The 18,490-nt window shown below is 36.2% G+C and overlaps 1 long non-coding RNA gene across 1 annotated transcript; it reads right to left on the bottom strand.

The window, feature by feature from the left end:
• Positions 1-665: 665 nt before the first annotated feature.
• Positions 666-8,365, bottom strand: LOC114078265. Its single transcript, XR_003579804.1, has 2 exons — positions 8,075-8,365; positions 666-2,339 (listed from the first exon to the last, which is right to left on the bottom strand). It is a non-coding gene; the product is annotated as an uncharacterized LOC114078265 (long non-coding RNA).
• Positions 8,366-18,490: the final 10,125 nt, after the last annotated feature.

Here is an 18,490-nt window from a genome sequence, read left to right as displayed (position 1 = left end):
ACAGACGCGATTGACTTTGTCTCCTGGCGTTAAACTCGTTATTGTCTCAGCTTTGGAGGATGTTCGAATGATTTGGGAATTTTTGAATTCTTTTGTGAATGCAATTGGATTCGGGGCGGGTCATCTTGAAGTGGGCTGGGATTGGGTATTTGGAGAGTTGGGTTTGGGTTATGAAGAGGTTGGGTATGTTGGAACTGTTATGGAAATGAAAAATGCGCTGAAGAAAGGGGGGCCTGGGATGAAGAATTGTAATTTGATTTGCTGGCCCAAAAAATGACTCTTTAAAAAGTTGAAAAAGAATATGTAGACTTGGGATAAAATCTTGAATAAATTTAGGTTACAATCAAATTCAGTTTGATCGATGAATTAGTCAAAATATAAACAAACTGAATTTATATGAAAATAAATTAATGAGCCTCGCTTAACTTCAACGAAATAAAATAATCAATTTAACCATAAAATAATAATTAAAAATATAATTTATTATATGGCTACACTATTTAATTGGATACTTATGTAAAAGTAAAATCTTTTTTACTAAATCTTCTTTTGTTAATAAAATATGCTAATTATATAAAAAATGTATTTATCGCTCAAAAATCATAAAATGACTAAAATTAACTTGAAAAATATTTGAATTTTATAAAATTAATTATTTGCAATAGTTTGGAATTAAGAGGCTCGAAGATTAATTTATATCAGGGAGGATCACAATTGGGCGCCAACAATAACTATGACTGACTCTCCAACAGGAGTAGAAACATGAATAGGGGCATCAAGAACATCACATTAGTCATCCGGTCACAAACAAGAATAAACAAGAATAGTACATGTGATGACCCTGTCAAACGTCTCAGCCTTGTTCTTGCACGAAAAAAGCATAATGCTAAGGCATATCATCTTAACGATCTACCTCCCTTCCTTGTTATATGTTACCTCTGCTCACATTACCATGTCTTCTTCCTCCACGACCTCGTTGATTACCTCCTCGACCACCTTGTGGACATCCTCTACCATTATTACTATTCTCCGAGGGTGCATCTACTCTAGATGGATGATGTGTGGGGTCTAGCCCACATGGAAGGGGCAATCTCTCCTCATATGTCCATGTTCTCCACAATTATAGCAAGTATGACTAAAAGATGGTCTGCTACCCATCGAAGACATGACTCCCTGACTATCCTGAAAATTATAAGATGTAGTTCCCGAATAGTTCCCTGTAGCGGCGGGCATAACAGAGTGAATTGGCTTGTGTGCCAGAGTTGGCCTACCATATCCTCTCGAATAGGAGCCCTGAAAATATTCAGAGTTCTTAGATCTCTTAGCGAACGCCTTAGCCTAAGCATCTCTCTTCATGCCATCCACTTTCTTAACATAGTCTGTCACCTCATTGAAGCTCCTCCATGTGGAAGTTATATAGACAGATAACATTTGCTATTTAGAATCCATCCCCCTAATGAATAAGTGAATCCTCTCCTCCTCTATAGTAACCAATTGCGTAGCATATCTAGATAAAACATGGAACTTGTCCTCATAAGCAGCCACGGACATACCACCTTGCTCTAAGGCCATAAACTCATCCTTCTTGCGATCCCTCAAAGTTCTAGGTACATACTTTTCTAGAAACAGAGTATGAAATTTAGTCCAAGTAACTGGTGGTAAAGTAGAAGACCTACACTCTATATAAGATCTCCACCATTTCTTAGCCTCTGGAATGACACAAACTCAACCCATGTTGGTGAACAATACCCAATTTATGCAATCTCTCATAATAATCTAACATAAACTCATAAGCATCATCAATTTTAGAACCCAAAAATACCGGAGGCTTAAACTTGAAGAACTTAGTCAACATGTCATGCTCATTGCTAGTTGTAACAGAACCTAACAAAAGAAGGAAGAAAGCAACATTTCCTCATGTTCCACTCACCTTAGGAGAAGTTTTAGCAATAAAAGGATTTGCGGGAGCCTGAGTTGCTTGGTCATCGGGTGCTTTCAAAGACCAACCAAGCCCTTCAAAAATGACATGGTCTTTTGCGCTAGCACTGGATCCGAGGAAGGAACAACTGTGGATTCCGGTGGCACCTCTTTTTCATGTCAAATTTCCTTAAATCTCCAACCTTAATATCCTCTTCTAACTCCTCATTATGCGCAGGCAGATCATTCATTGGAGCATTTTCAACAGGTACCTTATTCCAAGCGGGTGTTACTCTTACATGACCTCTACCCCTAGCTATTCATCTACCCCTGCCTCGACCACAATCACTTGCTACAGGCTCCTCAGCTGGAGCATGGACGAGAACGACAAGATGGACATCGTTAAACATTGTATTAGCCATCTGCAGACATAAGAGTGAAGGAGGTTAGATACCAATATGTAGATACCAATATGTATCACCCAGATACCAATTGGACCCAAGTTACATCATGAAAAGAGACAAGAGAAAAATATAAAGATTTACTAAAGTCCTATAGCCTCTCAATATAAAGTAAAGGCATCTCCATACCGTTCCGTGCGACTCTGTTAGACTAATTTTGGTACATCAAGATCAACAAACCTAGGCTCTGATACCAACTTTTTCACGACCCAGGCGATCGTAATTGACACCCACATTGTCCATCTGGCGAGAGAACCACTACTACAACTAAAACCCAAACAACTAAAGTAAGAACTAAGTCACTCAAGTTACAGAATCAAGTTAAATAAACTAAGTTGGAAGTTCCATAACCTTCAATAAAGATTCTAAATAACTAACTAAAGCTCAAAAGGTCTCAAAGGGACTTTCTTAGAATGTTTGAAAGAATCCTCAAAGCTTAACTCTTAACTCTACCTTGAATTTTAATTATGAATTCAAGGTTATGACTCATGTTATGAATGATTTCTAGATGTTTATAATTAATTACAAGGTTTAGAATATAAGGGGAGTAAAGGTACCTTTGAAAGAACTCAATCCGACGAAACGATGATGAACAGGTCGAGGTAGGCAACCCTCGCACTGTGAGTGGCACGGGGATCCAAACCCTTAAATTAAGAGAAGTTGTTGGGGCACTCTGTGTGGCGTGGGGCACCAGGACCCAACCTACAAAACTTCAACGACTTTCTTTGCTCGTTTTCTCACCCTAACTCACCTAGAATTGAACGATTTCTTTCCTAATCAATTGGATTTGATTACTTAACATAATTACACTCTAATATACTCAAAAAAACTCAAATCATTAAATATCATCTGAATAAATAATCAACTCAAATACAACAAGATTTAGAATGAACTTCAAGAACACCTATCAAGAACTCTAATCGTTCAACTTTAAGAATGAAATTTCACTGAAAATAACATGATTGGAGTGTGGGTAAACTAGCCCAACACTATGAAATCTTACATGACGCTTAGGAATTAATTATGTGGCAAAAATCCATAACAAAATGCAAGACTCTCAACGAACACTTTGATCCTCTCCTCTTTTCTCTTCTTTTCTCTTCTTGAACTCTCAACTAAAACCTAGGCGTATAATAGGATTATAAAACTGAACCCAATAGGATTAGACCTCTAAAACATTGCTAAAAATAAATTAAATCTGATTGGATAAATAAAATACCAAAATACCCCTCACTATTTTCGGCTAACTTTCCTTAACTGGACAGTCTAACATCAAAAGGTCATATCTCACTCATCCGAACTCAAAACTAAGTAAAATTTGTGGCGTTGGAAATATATTTCAAGGATTTTTACTAAGGTATCTTATAAAACACCTAAATAATCATGTTTTAGGAGTTATGGTCGTTTAAATTGATCCAAATCTCATACTTAGCTAAACTCTCCAAATTTCAAATTTTTGTTATTTCCAATTTAGTTCTCTTAGAATTCAAAGTAATACATCTAGTGACCTGACATTAATGCTAAAGAAATTTTAAACTCCTTGGCAAAACATTATCTCACGGCGAAGGATAATTCAAGTCTTTGCTCAAATTTTTCCGGGGTGTTACAGTTTCTTACTTCAGTTTAACTAGTATGCTTATGATATGCCAGCTCAGGGTTAGCTTGGGGTCGCTCGTGATCTTAGGTCCTTTTTTTTCATTCAAAGAGGTAGCCTCTGGGAATGACAATGGTCTACAATAAAAGAAAAGACTTAACTCAACAAAGCTAGCATCATTTTACAAAAAAATGTGTGAGAAAATTAGATCTCAATACTCTATATCCATCCTAATTTAGGTGTTTTTTTTTTTTGTCTGTCCAAGAATATATCTATCTATGTTTAGTAAAATTTTCAATTCCAAAATTCTACATAACAAATCTAAGACTTCAAAATTTAAGTCAATACACAGATCTTTAATTTAATCCTATTGAAAAAAGGTTTACACTTTAACAATTTTCCCTTTTTTGGAATTTAATAAGAAAGATTAGAGAATGACCAACCTAACAATAGAGGATTAGAGCAAATGAGAGATAGAATTGATATGTCTCATCAAAATTGATGCACTACACACAGTCGCACAAAATTAGGAACAAAAACAAAGTGTTCCTAATTTTGGCGGTTGTCTATAGTCATTTCACTTTGTGGAATGGAAGAGCAGCATAAAATTGTATCTTTAAGAGGCTTGATAGGGTGTTCATGAATCAAATGTGCTAAGGTTTGTTTCTGAATGTTGAAGTAGAACACCTTGCTAGAATTGGTCCAGATTATGCTCCATCTTTGTTGGTATGCGCGAGTTTCTTTGGTTGCAAGGCCATTTAAATTTGTAATGTTTTGAACAGAATATGTTGAGTTCAAAGAAGTGGTAATAGAAAACTGGAGGGCTGCTGAAAATAATGATTTCTTTACTAGTTTGAAACACAAGATGAAAAACATTAAAGTTGCACTATCGAACTGGAGTAGAGAGAAATTTGTGGACGTATTCAATCACTTGAAGATTAGGGAGGACATTGTGAGGGTCAAATAAGCCTTGTTTGAGGAAAATCCTTCTGTAGAAAATTGGATGGTGTTACAACACGGACAAGCTAAATTGAGGGTGACATAAATATCATGTTTTCTGAGGGTGACATAAATATCAAATTTTTTAACAACTTGATGAATGGAAGAAGGAAGAAATTATTGATTAACAGAATTGGGAGAAATAATGGGAAATGGGTTGTGGGCTCGGAGGAGGTAATCAGTTCACTTCTGAAATTGATAATGGCAAGTTGACATTACTAAAGAATATTAAGAATTGTATTACTACTAATAACAATCAAATGTTAAACACTATGCCATCATAAGAGGAGGTAAGAGGGTGGTGTTTAAATTGAATGGTAATAGTGTCATTGGCCCTGATGGCTTCACTGGAGTGTTTTACCAGGTTTCCTAGAGTATAATTTGTAATGATGTTGTCAAGGTGGTGCACAAACTCTTTTTAGGTTGTACACTTCCAAAGTCAGTTACTCACAATAATTTGGTCTTATTGCCTAAAAGAGAAAATGTGCAAAAAAAATTTATTTAAGACCAATTAGTCTAAGTAATTTCTGAACAAAGTGATATCTAGGATCATTCATGATAGGTTGGAGAATCTACTTCCCATTATTATTTAACAGGATCAATCGGGAATTGTGAAGGGTAGAAGCATTTACTGAAAAATGTATTAATGGCTTAAGATATTATCGGTGACATTAGAAAAAGAGGTAAACCTGCAAATGTTGTAATTAAGCTAGATATGGCAAAGTCTTATGATAAGGTCAACTGGTACTCAGTGCTTGTATTAGGTTAAGTTCATGGCATTTTCATTCTACAAGAGGGGTAAAGCAAGGAGATCCATTATCACCTGTCATGTTCATTTTTGTTGTTGGGGTACTTTCTAGATCTTTAAATGATTTGTTTCTTCACAAATATCTTAAGGGTTTTTGGATGCCAAAATAGAGTGATAGTATTAATAGTTTAGCGTATGCTGATGATACTATCATGCTCTGTGATGATGACAAGAAAACGCTCCAGTTGGTGATACAAACTTTAAAGGTCTATGAGCCTCAGACCAGCAGAATATTAGCAAGGATAAGAGTTATTTCTTTGTCTTACACTTGACTTCAAGACTAATATTTCATGATATTGAAACTGTCACTAGCTTCATCAAAGGAATTTCTCATTAATGTGTCTTGGGTTTCCAATTGAACATGCTAGGAAATGGAAAATCAACTTTACTGAGATGGTGAAGAAGGTTCAAAATAAGCTTCAACATGGAAAGGTAAGCTACTATCCTTTGGTGGAAAATATTTCTATATATCTATTATCAGCCATTGTCCCTCCTAAATGTGTTGTTCATGACCTACATAAATCTTTACAAGATTCTTATAGAATTCCAAGAAGAAAAAGACGAATAAATATTAGGTAGCATGGTCTGATGTTTGTTGCAAAGCTATGGTAGAATTTCATGACCAAAAAATCATTATGGGCAAATTCATGTTGAGAAAATATTGTAAGAGGCACCATAGGTAGTTGACTATAAAGGTGTCTTAAAAACATGGAAATACATGCTACAAGCAAGAGATAATTTTGATCAGGAAATATGGTGGGAACCAAGAAAGGGCTATGCATGATGGAATAGAGGATGTTAAGTCCTTAATGTTGGGATATAGCTGGAATGTAGCTCTGCTGACTCATTTACTACCTATAGAGATTGTTAATCATATTATTAACAAGGTTACGGTGGTGCAAGTTGATGAAGATTGGGATACACGAAATGGTATATTCACAATTTCAGTTGCATGGGACCTACTAAGAGATAAACGGAAAGGCTGGAACTTTATTCAAATGTTTGGGTCTTCCTTTTAAGATAGATTTTCTAATGTGGAGAGTGTTTAAAAGGAGAATTCCTATTGAAGAGATTATTATTCATACGAGGGTGGTAAAGAGTGTGACATGTTGTTGCTGCAATACAGCTGTTATAGCGACTTTTTAGCATTTATTTTATGATTGTCCTAATTCTAAAATGATGTGGGATTACTTGGCTGCTGCAACTGGTGTTCAAGGTCCTTTTATTCAGTTGAGGAATAACATTCTTAAGTGGTGGCAAGATTATTGTGATATTATCCTCAAAATATACATGTTATGGTGATTTGGCACATATGGAAGAGTTTGAATGTTATATATCATGGAGGATGTATTACGGTTCACTATTTATTAATATATATTAATAGGAACATTTATTTGTTTACTATGACTATGTATCCTTGCTAAACAATTTTCCTAAGAGATGGCCTTTTATCATTCAATATCTATAGGTGTACACAGCAATCCCAATCACAAAAATTGTTACTTTGGTTGCCCCAAACAGGGAAATGTTCAAATGTAATTCGGATGTGGCATGTAAAGGCAGCACTGGGCCTATGTCCAGTGCTTTTTGCGTGAGGAATGACAATGGAGAGTTTGTGTATTCCGATACAAGAACAACATGAAAAGTTTTGGTAAATGAAGTTTAAGTAATAGCAATGAGAATGGGGATTGAATTTTGTGTAGCTCATAGTTTTCTTCCAATTACATTTGGAATAGATTCATTAGCTCTTAAGAACATAACTGATAGGGTGTGGGAAGTTCCTTGGACCATATCAATGGAGGTGAAGAAAATTAGTTCTCTAAGAGAGAAGGTCTTCGATTTGGTGGAGGTGACTCACATATTAAGACAAGGGAAAAAAGTCAAAGATTTTTTTGCTAACATAGTTTTTCTTTTGCAGGTACAAATCATGTTAAATACACTGCATTTAATAGGTACCAAATGAAGGAAGAACAATCTTGCAAGTGGAAAAATTACAAATTCAAAAAGTGCGCATAAGGAAATATCAAAACAAGTTTTTATAGAACTAGAGCAGCAAACAATGAATGAAGATATTTCACAAGGCAAACATGATAGGAGTTAATAAAGAAAAGCTTTACAATGGAGAATAGCAACATACAACAATTTTTGCATTAGCTTAATTGACATATATTATATGATTCATCCCTGAAAAATGGTATTAGCTCCGTTCGGAGCTCAATTTGTTAAGTTATGAATTGAATCAAATCATATGAAGCTTCGAATTGATAAGAGGATAAAGGGTTTAGTAGTACTCACTGATACATGTCATTTTGGATTTATGAAGCTACTTTGAAGGAGCCTTCATCGAGCTAGGGTCATGGCGCTTGTGAGAATTATAAGTTTCCTCAGTGACTTCTACTCAAGCTAGCTTTCTCTTGGACCAAAATGTGACCAGTATTTCGAGATCTCTTCTGGACATTAACCTCTTTTCACTACCATATCGGAGTTTCTTTGTCTCTGCGAAGAATATGAAGTCGCAGTAAGAAGGGTGGTGCACTTTCCTTTTCGAATTGCCCTGATCTTGTCTTATTAGGTTGTTCTTTTGTTTTCACATCTGGGCTGTTGTTGGGCCAGGACTCTTTTAATTTCTTGTGTAATTAGTTTAGTTTTATGAATAATATGGCCTTGCTGTTTAATGTTTTTTTTAAAAGAAGTTAAAATATTAACAGATATTAAAAATTATTGCATGTAGTCTTATTTTACCTGATAAATAATTAAGCGGTATGACTCCAAGGAAAACCGATCTCGCATCATGCATAATGTTTAGTTATGAGTTTTCATCTATCAATTTATTATGTGATTACTGAATTTTTATTATAATACAAGGTTTAGACAAAATTTACTAAGTTTCTGAGAATCTAATACCATGGATTCATATGTGTTTAAAACTAAAAAAAGGAATAAGAAAAATCATATTACTAGACAAACATATTGTCATTCCCCGAGACTACATCCTGGACGTGGCCGGCATCCAATGATCATTACTGGCCTTAAGTGAACCCTCGGCCTGACTTACTTAACTCAGCGGAAGACTTAACTCAATATAAAGCAAGAAAAATCTCACAGAAACAACTTAAAATAAATATCTTGGCCAAAATGGCACTTAACTCTCATAATAGAACATCTGAAATACACATAAAGATAGAATCGGAACTGAACTATCTCACTAACTATCTGTCTATGAAGCCTCTATAATACTAAAATGAATTTTGGGACGGATCCCACAACATTTTATAAAAGAAAAGACTAAAAACAAAAAAGACGTGTCCTACAGAATGCAAGGAGGCTCACCACTAACTCCAAGTGCTGAGCTAAATCAACGAGGCGTTGGATAATGCCTAATCCTGGTTACCTGCATCTGCATCATGATATGATGCAGGCCAACTGGAATTAGTACACTGAATGTACAAGTATGCGAGTTGGAATGCTAACAAAACTTAAGCTTGAAAAGAATATGAAGAAACACTTACCTTGGTTCAGCTCAACTGTTGAGTAACTTAGCTTAATATAAAGCAGCTAGACATATGCAATGTATATATATATATATATATATACATATATATATATATATATATATATAAGCATGTAAAACAACGTAAAATACTTAGTTCGTTAAAGAAAATACAATAACAAACTCAACTTTAATTATATGTAAAGTAATATAGATTATGTGGGAGATTCTCTAACCAACAACCACCACTATGAGCCTAAGTGGTGATACAGCGTCTTGCCCACGCTCCTTGAACTGTCCTATACTTTGTCGTCGCATAGAACATCCTTAACTTAGTGGATCCACTAGCTTAACTTATGTTATCATCTAAAATCATGACCCATTAATACCCCATGATGACTACATGGTTTTCATGGAGACTTGAGTTAATATGAACTCTCATCCCCATATAGATGCTCAATGCTACTCTCAAAATATACTTTGACTCATGCTTTTTAAAAAACAACTTTCTTTTCTTGGGTTGAGATAATTGATCAACAATTAGCTTTAAAAATTTCTCTTGGAATCAATGGTCTCTTTTCTTGTTCAAAAATCTTTTAGAAAATCTTAGTTTCCTCTTAACTTAAATGTGAAAACATTTATAATCTTTTTAGGGAATACTTAGTTCCCTTATAAACTTTGAGAAATGAACTCAACTCTTTACTCATTGATTAACTTGAAAACTTAAGTCTTAATCAACTCTTAGGGAATACTTAGTTACCTTATAACTTTTGAAAGAAAGACTTCAACCTTTTTACTCTTTACTTTATCTTGAAGCTTGAGCCTTAAAATGAAGTTAAAATGTTTAGTAAAGACTCTTGAAAACCTTTAAGAACTTTGCTTTGGAAAAGCTTCTTAATTTTAGATTTGACTCTTACTTCCTTGACTTTTATCTTAACTTTTCTTGAATTGGATTATGGATTCAAGGTTATGATTTGTGTGCTTTGATGATTCTAGGAGTTTATAAATCATTTGACGTAATTAGAATCACAGGAAGGTGGTGCTGCCCAGTAGTGGCTGATGAATTTCCCTCTTCATTTTCTGATCTTAAATCCTCTAAAACTCCATAGTTCTTTTACCAAACCCTTAGGATCACTAATGCCCCTTATACCCAATAGATCTAACTCGAAAACAACTTGGGAATTATGAATCAAACAACAATAGGCATCCAATAATTGAATCAACAAGAATTCAATATTTTTCTTCAAGAACTTCACCTTTTAACATGTAAAACAACTCATAAGTCGCTGAATTAAAACAAATTGGTGTGTGGGTGAACTAACCCAACAGAAAAGATCTCACATACCTTGATAGGAATCACCCTTGATAAAATCCACTCGAAGTTCTTGACTTTCATGCCGAATTGTTGACTTTTCTCCCTTCTCTTCTTGTTTTCTCTCTTCTCTAAGCCCTAAGCGTGAATTTGATTTTCCAAAACTGAACTAAGACTTATTTTTACCCCTAATAAACCCCTAAAACTAATTAGGAAAATAAGTGGTCAAAAGACTAGTTTGCCCTTCTTTAAATCCAGAATTGGACCTCACTTCAACAACCCAACTTCCAATAGGTTATTTCCCTCACACGATATCGAAAATGCGCAAACTTAGCGGCGTTTCGAAAGGTCTCTCCAAGAGCTTTCCAACCATATCAAGAAATACCTCTAAATCATCCTGCTACAATTTATTTACATTAGAAAATGACCAAGACTTACTTCTTAAACTTAAAAATATTTTCTAGATTTTCCCCTTTCTTTCCAAAAGTGATTATTTTAAGTTTCATAGCTATTTCCAGTTACGAGATGTTACAATATCTCCCCCTTGGCAACATTGATCCTTGAATGAGATTTATTTCACTAAACTAAGAATAAAAACCTCGTGTTTAACACTCAACAATTAAAAGCAAGTAACAACATGCCTACTCATAATTTATAAAGTACCAAGAAGAGAAGTAGTACTGATCTGCAGTCTCTCCGGATTCAAAGAGATGTGGATATCTATTCTTCATATGCTCTTCAGCTTCCCAAGTCGCTTCTTTAACAAATTGGTTCCTCCACAGAACCTTGACTAATGCAACCTCCTTTGTTCTCAACTTGGGAACTTGGCGATCTAAAGTCTGAACTGAAATCTCTTCATAGGATAATCTATCCTTAATTGCAAAATTTTCAAGTGGTACAAACAATGAAGGATCACCCATGCACTTCATCAACATAGAGACATGAAATACCGATGAACCGCTACTAACTCTTGTATTAGCTCCAACTCATAAGCTACATTGCCAAATCTCTTAGACATTCTATAAGGTTCAATATATAGGGGAATAAGTTTCTCCTTCCTACAAAACCTCATAAAACCCTTCATAGGTGAAACTTTCATCTATACACAATCATCCACTTCAAACTCCACACGTCATTATCCAAACATCTAATTAGGACTTTTGACAAATGTGTGTTGTTTTCAATCTCTCTTTAATCACCTTCACCTTCTCCATGGCTTGGTTAACTAGATCTGGTCATATCGACCCTGCTTCACCAACTTTGAACAACCCGATAGAAGATCTGCATCTTCTCCTATAAAAAGCTTCATATGGAGCCATTTGGATACTCGAATGGTATTGTTGTAAGTGAACTAAATGAGAGGTAGGTAATAATCCTAATTTCAATTGAAATCAATCACACAATCCCTCAACATGTCTGCTAAGGTTTGGATAGTGCGCTCTACTTGCCCATCCGTCTGAGGATGAAGAGTAGTGCTTAAGCTAATCTTTGAACCTAAACCTTTCTAGAAAGACTTAAAGAACTAAGCATTAAATTGTGCACCTGTATCTGAAATGATCGATATTGGGACTCCATGAAGTCTCATCACTTCCTGAATGTATAGTTTTGCATAATCCTTTTCTAAATAAGTAGGCTTTGCCCGTAAAAAGTGGTTAATTTTGTCATTCTCTCGACAATCACCCAAATTGAATCATGCTGCCTACGAGAGCTTGGCAAGCCTATGATGAAGTACATATTGATCATCTCCCACTTCTATTCCAGAAGTTCTATATTCTGAGCCAACCCTTCAGGCCTTTAGTGTTCTACTTACACTTGCTGGAAATTCGGGCACTTGGCAACTAACTCAGCAATGTCCTTATTAATACTTCCCCACCAATATACCTCTCAAATCGCTGTACATCTTTGTGGAACCAAGATGAATGGAATATCTGGAGCTAAAAGCCTCCTCCATGATCCTCTCTACGAGTCCATCCACCCTAGGTACACAAAATCTACCTTTATACTTCAGCACACCATCTTCCTCTTATTCAAAAGACAATACTCTTTTATTATGAACATTCGCCTTTAAATAAAGAAAAACGGTGTCTTGATCTTGCTTTTCTTTCACCTCTAATACTAGTGACGATTCAACCCCATTTGTCACCACTATCCCTCCTTCTGTGGAATCCATAAGTCTGACTTCCAAGTGTGCAAGTCTGTGCACATCTTTGTCTAACTTCCTCTTTTCTTCCTCGACATAGGTGGTACTCCCCATGGATAACCTGCTTAAAGCATCAGCAACCATATTACCCTTACATGGGTGGTAAAGAATATTCATGTCATCATCCTTGAGTAATTCTGACCACCTCCTCCGTCACAGATTTCACTCTTTTTGGGTGAACACATATTGTAGGCTCTTGTGGTCGGTGAATATATCCACATGAACACCTTACAAATAGTGACGCCACACAACTCCAAGTCATTGTTTGGGTTATTCCTCTTATGAACCTTCAATTGTCTAGAGGCATAAGCTATAACTTTGTCATTCTACATTAGAACACAGCCCAAACCAACTCTAGATGCATCACAATACACCACAAAACCTTAAGTATCCTCTGGTAAGGTCGATATCGGGGCAGTATTTAACCTCTTCTTTAACTCTTGGAAGATTTTCTCATAAGCTTTAGACCATTGGAATATAACTATCTTTTGTGTCAACTTGGCCAAGGGATACGAGATAGATCTAAACCCCTCAATAAACCTTCTATAGTAGCCAGCCAAACTAAGAAACTCCTTACATCAGTTGGAGAAGCGGGTCTAGGACAACTCTGAGTTGCTTCTATCTTTTGGGTATCAACTCTAATCCTATCATCGGAAACTATGTGGCCTAAGAATGCACAGACTAAAGCCAAAACTCACAATCGGAGAACTTGGCATACAAATCCTTATCTTTCAAAGTCTAAAGGACTATTCTGAGATGACTGGCATGATCTTCTTCATTCTTTGAATAGATTAGCATATCATCAATGAATACGACAACAAACATATCTAAATAAGGCTTGAAGACTCAATTCATAAGATCCATGAACATTAATGGTGCATTAGTAAACCAAATGACATGACCAAAAACTCATAATTCCCATATTTGGTTCTAAAAGTGTCTTTAGAATGTCACATTTCTTACCCTTAACTGATGGTAGCCAGATTTGAGATCAATTTTTGAGATACAAGTGGAACCATGAAGTTGATCGAAAAGATCATCTATCCTTAAAGAGGGTACTTTTTTTATGTTAACCTTATTAAATTGTATGTAGTATATACACATTCTAAGCGAGTCATCTTTCTTCCTTACAAACAAGACTAGAGCGCCTCAGGGTGAGACACATGGTCGAATGAAACCTTTATCTAACAAATACTTCAGTTGTTCTTTAAACTCCTTTAACTCTGTTGCTGTCATTCTATATGGCGGAATAGATATTGGATGAGTATCTGGAATGATGTATACGCCAAAGTCTATTTCTCTCTCAGGATAGACTCCGAGTATATCATTAGGAAAAAAATCTAGAAACTCCTTTACTATTGAAACTGACTTAGGGGAAGGTACCTCGGCACTTGAGTTAATAAGTCGGACTAAGTGATAGATACATATCTTTGAAACTAAATTTCTCGCCTTAATGGTACGAAATGAAATGACCCGTAGGCACTGCTGAACTACTACTCTACTCTATGACTGGCTCAATAAGAATTTGAAACTTGACAACTCGAGTTCTACAATCCATTGATGCATAACAGGCATGAAGCAATACAAACCTAGAATGAAATCAAAATCTAATATGTCTAACTCCACTAAGTCGGCCATGGTGTTCTTGTGATTGATAGAAATAGGACAATCACGATAGATTCTTTCCGCTAGAATAGACTCTACAACAGGTGTAGAAACACAGAAAGGTTCACAATGTTTCCCAGGAAGAATCACAAACTTAGTTGAAAAATAAGGAGTTACAAAAGACAAACTTGCTCCTGGGTCTAGGAAAGTGTAATCATCAAAAGAAAAGACTTTGATCATACCAGTGACAACATCTTGAGAGTTCTCTTTCACTTGGCTGATACTGATTGCATAGAGGCGGTTCGCCCCTTTTCGAGTTCCAGGAGTTGCTCCTGTAGGTGCAGCCTTGTCTTGTGGAGAAACTTATAAGGATTGAGCTTTGTTGCCTAGGTTTCCACTACCTTGCCTGTTCTTAGGGAACTATCTCATGAAGTGACCCTCTTGAAGCAACTTGTATGGCCATCACGACACTTACCTAAGAGGGTTCTACCACATTTAGCACATGTATTAGCCTAACTTCCTCCCTGTGCCACACTTCCTTGAGACTGTGTTGGTCTAGATTTGAAGTTCTTCGAATTTTGTCCATGACATTCACCTTTGTTTTTGGGTGCAGGAGAACTTGTAGACAATGGTGTAGGCCCCTTTTGATTCTGAAACTGTTGCCGAATCGTACCACCCTTCTGCTGCCCAGACTCATTCCTAATATTAGCTTAGTTGTTCCTCTACTCTTCTCAGTCCCTTAGCTTCTCTTCTTCAACCTGCTACTCATAAACCATCAACCTTGATATGTCCATATAGCCTATCAGCATTGCAGCTCTGCCCACTTTGCTTGAAGCACGACCCAAGACAGCGACAAACAAGCTTATTCTTCTCCTCATATTCTTAACCATTTCAGTAGCATAGGAGGACAACTGGGTGAACTTCAACCAATGCTCGTGCACACTCAAACAGTCATGTTTCAGTGTAAAAAACTCTCGTATCTTTGCCTCTTTCAGTTCTCGAGGAAGAAATGCCCCAAGAAAGGTTCTTCAAAGCAATCCCAACTCAGATGTGGTGCATTCTCATCTCTGCCCTCCTTCCACTAATCGAACCAAGTCCTAGACACATTCTTCAGTTGATATGCATCTAGTTAAACTCTTTCAATATTGATGACTTGGATCACATCGAAAACCTTCTTTATCTTCTCAAATAAATTCTTAAGATTATCAGTAGTGCTCGAACCAGTGAAACTGGGAGGATTCATTCTCAGAAATTCATCAATCCTTGAGGTTTCGGTTTCGGCCTCTTCTTGTCGAGATCCTCTCTATTGCCCGACTTGGTTAGTCACCGCTTCACTTAGCATCCGTATAGCCTTACAGAATTCAGCATTTGTGACATCTCCTTGAAGTTGCTTGTTTGGTGCATTAGGTACCTTTGGTTCCTCAACAATTGTTCTGGCTGGACGACCTGTTGTTTCTCATCCTGGAGGCATGATGATCTAAAACATGTGCAAGAGACAAACTTTTTTAAGATAATCTCTAATGCACAAAAAGAAATATGAAAGAAGTGAGAAATTCATAAATTATGCCCCCTCCTAATATAGATATGCCGCGCTTCACATTGATAACTAGGACTTTACAGACACGACTTTATAAACTCCCTAAGACTCTTGAAATCTATGCTCTAACACAAAGTTTATCACTCCCCGAGCCTACATCCTGGACGTGACCGGATATGACCATTACTGTCCTTGAGAGAAACCTCTACCTGGCTTACTTAACTCAGTGGAATACTTAAATCAATATAAAGCAAGAAACAATCTCACAGAAATAACTTAAAATAAATGTCTTGGAAAAAATAGCACTTAATTCTCATAATAGAACAGCTGAAATACACATCAAGAGAGACATAGAACTGATCTATCCGACTGGCTATTTGTCTATGAAGACTCGGTAATAGTAAGATGAATGTTGGGACAGACCCCACACACCACTGACTCCAATTTCTCAATTGGGTCAACGAGGCGTTAGATGATGTTGATCCTTGTTACTTGCGTCTTCATCATGATACGATGTAGGCAAACTTGCATCAGTACATTGAATTTACGAGTATGCGAGTTGGAATTTTAACAAAACTTAAGCTTGAAAAGAGTAAGAAGAAACGCTTATCTTGGCTCTACTCAACTCATGGGTAACTTAACTTAATATAAAGCAGGTATATATATATTGTGTGTATATATAAATATATATATATATATATATATATATATATATATATATATACAATAACAAACTCAACTTTCGTTGTATATAAAGTAATATAGTTTTTGTGGGAGATTCTCTAACCGAAAACCACCACTATGAGCCTACGTGGTGATACAGAGTCTTGCCCATGCTGCCAAAACTATCTTATACTTAGTCATTGCATAGGACATCCTTAACTTAGTGGATCCACTAGCTTAACTTACGTGATCATCTCAAAAGTATGAATCGTTAATACTCATGATGGCTACACGGTTTTTATGGAGACTTGAGTTAATATGAACTCTCATTCATCGGTGCTCAATGCTACTCCGAAAATATACTTTAGCTAATGCTTTTTAAAAACAACTTCCTTTCCTTGGGTTGAGATAATTGCTCAACACTTAACTTTGAAAAGCTTTGTTGGAATCAATGTTCCCTTTTCTTGTTCAAAACTCTTTTGGGAAATCTTAGTTTCCTCTTAACTTAAATATGAAAACATTTGTAAACTTTATAGGGAACACTTAGTTCCCTTATAAACTTTATGAAGTAAACTCAACTCTTTATCTTTGTTTAACATGAAAACTTGAGTCTTAAGCAACTCTTAGGAATACTTAGTTCCCTTATAACTTTTGAAGGAAAGAATTCAACCTTTCTACTCTTAACTTTATCTCAAAACTTGAGCCTTAAAACGAAGATAAAATGTTTAGTAAAGACTCTTGAAAACCTTTAAGAACTTTGCTTTGGACTAGCTTCTTAACTTTAGACTTGACTCTTAACTTCCTTGACTTTGATTCAAACTTTCCTTGAATTGAATTATGGATTGAAGGTTTTGATTTGCCTTCTTTGATGATATCTAGGTGTTTAGAAATCATTTGAAGGAATTAGAATCATTGGAAGGTGTTAATATACCTTAGAAGGACTTAAAAGGCTAAACTACAAAAACAGGGTGAAAAATGTTGGTTCGGGCGCGTTTGGGATGCGCCTCACTAGACCATTTGGTCTGAGGCCTCATCCTGTCGAACTGCAGGCGCGTCGCCTAGGCCCCCTGGGGGACATGGGGTGTGCTGCCCCTGCTGCTGCCCAGGTGTGGCTGACGAACTTCCCTATTCATTTTCTAATCTTCAATCCTCTAAACCTCCATAATTGTTTTCTCAAACCCTTAGGATCACAAATACCTCCAATGCCCAATAGATCTAACTCGAAAACAACTTGGGAATTACGAATCAAAAAACAATAGGCATCCAACAATTCAATCCATGAGAATTCGATATTTTCTTCAAGAAACTTCATCTTTTAACATGTAAACAACTCATAAGTCGCTGAATTGAAATAAATTGGTGTGTAGGTGAACTAATCGAACACAAAATATCTCACATACCTTTAGGGATCACCCCTGACGAAATCCACTTGAAGTTCTTGACGTTTTTGGCGAATTCTTGAATTTTCTCCCTTCTCTTTTTCATTAGTAGAGGTCCGAGTAGACTAGACTACTAAGGGCCAGCGTCCAAGGACCTGCCAGACTGCTGATCTTACTTAAGCACTCGACGTCACAAATAGCAATAAGAAGGGGCAAGGGGTTCACCTTCTCTCTTATCCAATCCCTAAGCGTGAATTTGATTTTTCAAAATTGAATTCAGGATTATTTTTACTCCTAATAAAGTAATAAACCCCTAAAACGAATTAGGAAAATAAGTGGTGAAAAGACTAGTTTACCCTTTCTTAAATCTGGAATTAGACTTTCCTCACTTCAACAGCCTTACTTCTGATAGGCATATCTCCCTCATACATATCGAAAATGTGCAAACTCAGCGACATTGGAAAGATATCTCCAAAAGCTTTCCAACCATATCAAGAATTACATCTAACTCATCCTGAACTAGAA

This window comes from Solanum pennellii, chromosome 8, assembly GCF_001406875.1.
Source record: "Solanum pennellii chromosome 8, SPENNV200".
Lineage (NCBI taxonomy): Eukaryota > Viridiplantae > Streptophyta > Magnoliopsida > Solanales > Solanaceae > Solanum > Solanum pennellii.
The sequence above is the reverse complement of the archived record's forward strand: the minus strand, read 5'-3'. Positions and strand labels throughout refer to the sequence as shown.